Source organism: Sceloporus undulatus, chromosome 3 (genome assembly GCF_019175285.1).
Source record: "Sceloporus undulatus isolate JIND9_A2432 ecotype Alabama chromosome 3, SceUnd_v1.1, whole genome shotgun sequence".
Classification (NCBI taxonomy): Eukaryota; Metazoa; Chordata; class Lepidosauria; order Squamata; family Phrynosomatidae; genus Sceloporus; species Sceloporus undulatus.
The window spans coordinates 76,756,928-76,762,927 of NC_056524.1; positions in this window are offsets into that span (position 1 = coordinate 76,756,928).

A 6,000-nucleotide genomic window follows, 5' to 3' on the forward strand; every position below is an offset into this window, starting at 1 on the left:
AGAGAGGAAGGCCACATGCTAGATGGATGGACTATTAAGGAAACCATGGGTATGAGTTTACAGGAACTAAGCAGAGCAGTGGAGAAGAGCGAGTCTTGGAGATGTTTCATCCACAGGTTCACCATGGGGGGAAAATGACACAAGGGCAGTTAACAACAACAACAAAAAGTTTCACTACAGTAAACCAAGTCACATAGAAACGTTACCCACACATCTCTTTGGATTAGAAGACTTGGTTTATACTTTTCTTTTCTTTGCTTATACTTTGCAGGATTGCATATCCCTGCAAATTTGCTATATAAATTGACTGACACATTAGTGAATAATATCGGAAAAGCTGATTTTACGTATAGGTATCATTAGCAATTTTGTAATTTTTAAATGAGTGATTGAAATCAAATGTAAAAGTTTTCTGTTTTGGAATAATTTGACACATATGGAAACAAGGCATGGTCTTAGTGTGGCAGCACTAGAAATAACAGGTGGTCATCCCCACAGATGCAATAAATTGCAGAATATTAGAAGAAGAAACTGGGTACCTGTGAAGAAAGAATAGTTTTCCATATAAATCAGGAGCTGGTTGATAAGAAGTGAACGCACACTGGTAACATCACTTTACTTTCCCATTCTGCTTTCCCAGCTGTGTTCCAACTGAGGAACATCATTTGTCTAGGGTGACCATGGTTCCTATTTTACAGCAGTCCTTTTTTTTTTTTTTTTAGTCATTTCCTATTTTAGGGATGGGCAACTCCTCAAGGTCTGGTGAGCTCGAATGAACCCTGCCAAGCCTGGGAGAGCTATGCCAGTTCCCCCATTCAGAACAACAACAACAACAACAACAACAAATCCCTTCAGCTAGAGCCCATGGGAGCCAAGTTTAGGTTGGGGGGGGGGGCTTCCAGTTGTGAAAAAGCCATTCTTCCTGGCCTAAAACAGCTTGCAGGAAGCTTAATAAAATAGTTCAGTATAGTACAAAATAGTTCAGTCCTCTAGAGGGCACAGGGGAGTTTTTTCACTTAAATTAAATGGGGGACAGGGACCACGTGTGGCCCATGGGTTACATTTTGCTCACCCCTGTTTCTATCTGAAAGGCTGTTTTTGACCAAGTCAAGGTGAAGGGAACCAAAAGAAAAGAGAGCAAAGGCCTTCTAGTTGTCCATCGACTGCACCTCTGCAACAGACTCAGCAGGCGCACCGCTCACCTGGAGCCTTTTCTGATTGACGCAGTTATAGCATTTTCACTGCCATGACATATAGAATCTTGGGATTTGCAATTTAGGGAGTTGCATTTAGAATTATCATCCTGAGAGTTCTAGTGCCTCACAAAACTACAAATCCCAGGATTCTATAGAACTTTCTTATGGCAGTTAAATTGCTATAATTATGTAGTGAGAAAGGGGCCTTGATCACAGTCTTCTCCACTATAGTGAAATGTGCTGTATTTCAATCTTTTATTATAGCAACAATTTCCAAATGTTCACATAAAGACATAAAAGTAGATTTATTCACGCCTGTGTCTATTTTGGTTATACATTTCTTGTGTCTTTGGAAATCCATAAATGGCTGCACTAAGTTAATCTCAGAGAGCCACTGTGGTGTAGTGGCTTGAGCACTGGACTTTGGAGATCAGGGTTTGAATCCCCACTGAGCCATGAAAACCACTGAGTTACCTTGTACAAGACGCACTCTCTCAGCCTCAGACTGTTGTAGATCTATCCACCTCAAGAGGATGGCAAAGGCAACCCCCCCCCCTCTAAATAAATCTCACCAGGAAACCCCTGTGATAGATTCACCTTTGAGTCACCATAGATTGGAAATGTCGTGAAGACACATAACAACAACAAAATTTGTCCTAAGATGGTTGCACTAGAAAACTCTCTGGAGTCTGAGCTTTATATTAGAGCCAAACCTATTGCTGGACTGTCAGTCCACTGATATGAAACCTTCTGCTGACCAGCACCAGGCTTGATTCTTTCAAAACAATTGCCAACATTTGAACACTTGCGAAGTTGCAAACATAAATGTCCAGGAACATTTTCCATGTTAAGCACCTGTGTTAAGTGTTGCCCCATGAAACTAAGAAGGCTTCTTAAGTGTAACGTCCAGATAATCTTGGCATTATGTTGTATGCTTACTTGGATTTGTGACAGAACACACTTTTTAACCCAAATAAAAGATGTACAGTTAAGGTGATAAGGTACTTTATTGGCATAACAAAATAATCCTCAGTAAACCTGGATATTTTCATCTCTCTTTAATATGCAGAGATCCATATTCCTGGTGTGATGATGTAAATTATAGAGAGATGATATATTAAATTCTGATGTGTACATTAAAATGCAATACCTGTGGCTTCAGGAGAGCCTTTAAGCTCTTTCCATCTGCCAGCATGCATTTTAAAATACTTTATAAATCCATATTAAACTGACAAGCCAAAGAGATTTTACATTAATATGGAGCTTTTTTTCCTATTAGAATAATTCAAAATAAGGTGTTTAGAAAACAAGACTTGCTTGATATGTATCAATAAACAGAAAATTTAAGGCTAATGGAATCATCCTGCATCCTGCTGCATTTATTCCTTATTCATATACCAAATGGTAAGATTACACTGAAGAATCAACTTGAACTTGCATTTGGGGGGGGGTTCTGGGTGTCAGTTCCTCTGTGCTTACACGCCTTTCCACTGCTTTTGGGTCTGGGGCTTGCATCCTTCTTCACACTGGGTGAGATAATAACCTCTGCATGGTCTAAATATAAGGGGTTGCCTTTAATCATCTGACTAGCTCAGCTGTTTTCATCTGGATCTCCTTTCTGCAGAGATAAATCTAAATTGCACATTTTCTAAAACGCTTAGCTTAAGGGCAAATCTTGCAGGTATCCTCAAATGACTGTCTTGAATCTTTTGCACTTGTCTAGCACCATCTACTGTAACGTATTATATTGTTTTCCATTTCTGTAGCAGCGTGCCTATGAATCTCCCTAGATCTCACATGTTGTTGCTGACACTTCGTAAAAAGTGTGAACGTGTGTATTCACCCACAGAAGGCTAAAACTAAGAAACACAAATGCTGTGTATTACTTTTAGAAGATAATCTGCATTCTGTGTGTAATGTAAGTTACTGCTGATTTGAGGCACAAATACATTGTGCACCAGAATTAACTGCCTTGATTGTATTGCAGAAACTTCTGTTGGCTGTGTATCAACTGCCAAGAAAATAGCACCTTTAGGGAAAGAGGAACATTTTCATTTTCGGCTTCCAATCAATTTACATGCTCCTTTATAGGGTAGCAAAGTTCTCCTATAGTGACATTATTACTTCAGATTGTCTCAAACGGGGCATCTGAAATTACTTGACATGAACATTGCTAAAGTTACCTTGTAAACTCACTAGGTAGAGAGACTTTTACCAGAGTGGTGATGGCGGTACTAATATCAAACAGCTACTGACAGAATCTAAACCTGATATTAACAGAGCTTGGAAATCTTACCTTTGAGGGCTGGAACACTCAGAATTGCCCAGTCAGTACAGTCAGGGGAATCCTGGGGGTTGTGCTCCCAAAAAATAATTTTTTTAAGTGCAGTATTAGCACAACAGAAATGAAACTGAGCTTGTTGTTTCAAAGCTATGTGTGTGGACAGAAATCTTGTAAATGCAACATAGAGGCTGTTACCCTGGAGCAGAGACTTATGTCTTTATTATCTTCCTTATAGAGTTCCCTGATTTCAGTGCCTGGTGCTTCTTCTTTAGTCATCAGGGCAGGGGGAGGAATCTCAGGGCAAGAGTGATCCCTTGCAAACTGTGTGTGTGTTTCTAGTATGTTAAGCTGTGTTGGAATTTCTTCTGAGTAGACGATATGTGATTACACTTAGTGGGCTACAGCCTAACAAATCTATAACTAGTTAGTGCATCAGTATGGAAGGAGGAAAGCAGAACTAGCTATTTCACTGGGTCAAAACACAGTCTTTATGCCAATAAGTCTACTTTGGATACTTCCATTTCCAAAGAATCAGATAAATGAATGGAATATAATGACATCACAAGAGAGAAACAACAAAGATTCACATGGGATGCCTTAAAGACTAACAAGTTTTATTTGGCATAAGCCTTCATAGACCTCAGCCCACTTTATCAGATCCATGGAGTGATCAATGGAGTTGTTTTTTATGGTAACAACCTAACATGGCTAACATTAATGATAGAACCTACATGTTCAAAAGCTAGTATTATCTTTAAATGCCTCTAAATAAGCCTGCTGCCTTTCTGTCTGGTGCATGGACCTACCAGAAGCATCTAGCTGGTTGCTAAAAAAAAATGGTATGGTTAGATGTCTGATCAAACAATGCTTCTTTTAGGTTTTTGTAATTGAGAGCCAGCAAGGTGTAGTAATTTGAGTGCTGAACCAGAACTATGGGAGACCAGGGTTTGAATCACTGCATGGCCATGGAAACCCACTGTGTGAGCTTGTGCAGGTCACAATATTTCAGCCTCAAAGCAATGATAACATGCCTCTGAAAAGATCTTTCCTGAAAAGATCTGAAAACCCTATGATATAGTCACCTTATAGGCACTGTAAGTCAGAATGACTTGAAGGCACACAGCAACAACCACAATAATAGTTCATTGCAATTTGGTCTTTCTGCTGTACTGAAGCATTCTGTGGAAGAATGGATGAGTGGAAGGTTGTGTTTTAGAAACACCATGTTATGGATCAGCACAAATTCATATCCTTCAACTTCTGACTGGACATGAATTTGTTTAGATTATATCAAGACAGGCAGTTAGTGTCAACCAATTTCTTTACTAACAAGCTCTGGAGTTATAGAGAAATACGCTTTTGGCATTTCATCTCTTCCTGACACCTCTAGTAGCCAGGAGAGGGACGCTCCTTTGACAATCATGTCTACAGATTTTTTAGGAAGCAAACATAATAGCCAATGCCACTTGTTCCCCCTCTGTAGATGAGTCAAGTAATGAGAGATGCAAAGAATGATAAAACATTGTATTTACATCTCAGTCATAATTGCAATGCATGGAAGGTTGTGTTATTGTTGTTGCCATTATTGTCGTCGTTAATCAATATCTTGACTACCCAGTACAGGTGTTCATGCAGGGGTAGCTGTGTTGGCCATTTAGCAAATTCAAACAAAAATCCACCAACAGTGATACCTTTATTGGCCAACTGAAATGCACAATATACTTGTTGCAAGCTTTCGAAGCTCCATGGCTTCTTCTTCAGGCAAGGTGTTCACCAGCCTGCTAAAGATAGCCTCCCCATAGCATCTTAACTAAGGACAGAAACAACATACACAGGCATCTGACTTAACATCTCCAATTGCTTTTCTTCTGTTTTGTTTGTAACACCTTGCCTGAAGAAGAAGCCATGGAGCTTCAGAAGCTTGCAACAAGCATATTGTACATTTCAGTTGGCCAATAAAGGTATCACTGTTCAATACGGGTGTTGTTCAGAATCAGAAACCCCTTGAACAAGATGTCATATAGAAAACAGCTTACTTTGGTGAACTCTCATATTACCTAAATAGCAACATATGCTTTAGCAGCAGATTAGTACAACTAAGACTACTCAGCCAGCCTTACATAATAGGCTCACCTGTCTTTGCCCAGATTTGTATAACCAGCTGGAAGAGAACCCTTTTCTTTAAGCCACAGTGTATGCATTTTTCATTATGATCCCATAAGTAAGCCTTATGAAACTCTACTTGCCCATTCAGCCATGGTAATTAATTTGTTTCAGAGTGTGTAGAGTATTATGGGCTCTCATGATCACATTGATGGTGGTAAGCAAGTGGATTCATCCTGTGAATTAGTGATTCTGAAAGACAGCCAAGGAGGCTTCATACTGTGGTCCAGGTAGCACTTCTGGGTGTCTCCTGAAAGAACAAAGCATGGCCATACTGCATCCAAATGTATGCATGCATCCTCCTGCAGTGTTTCATAGCTGTCAGTCCCAGCATTCAATCTGAGATGTCTGGAGAAG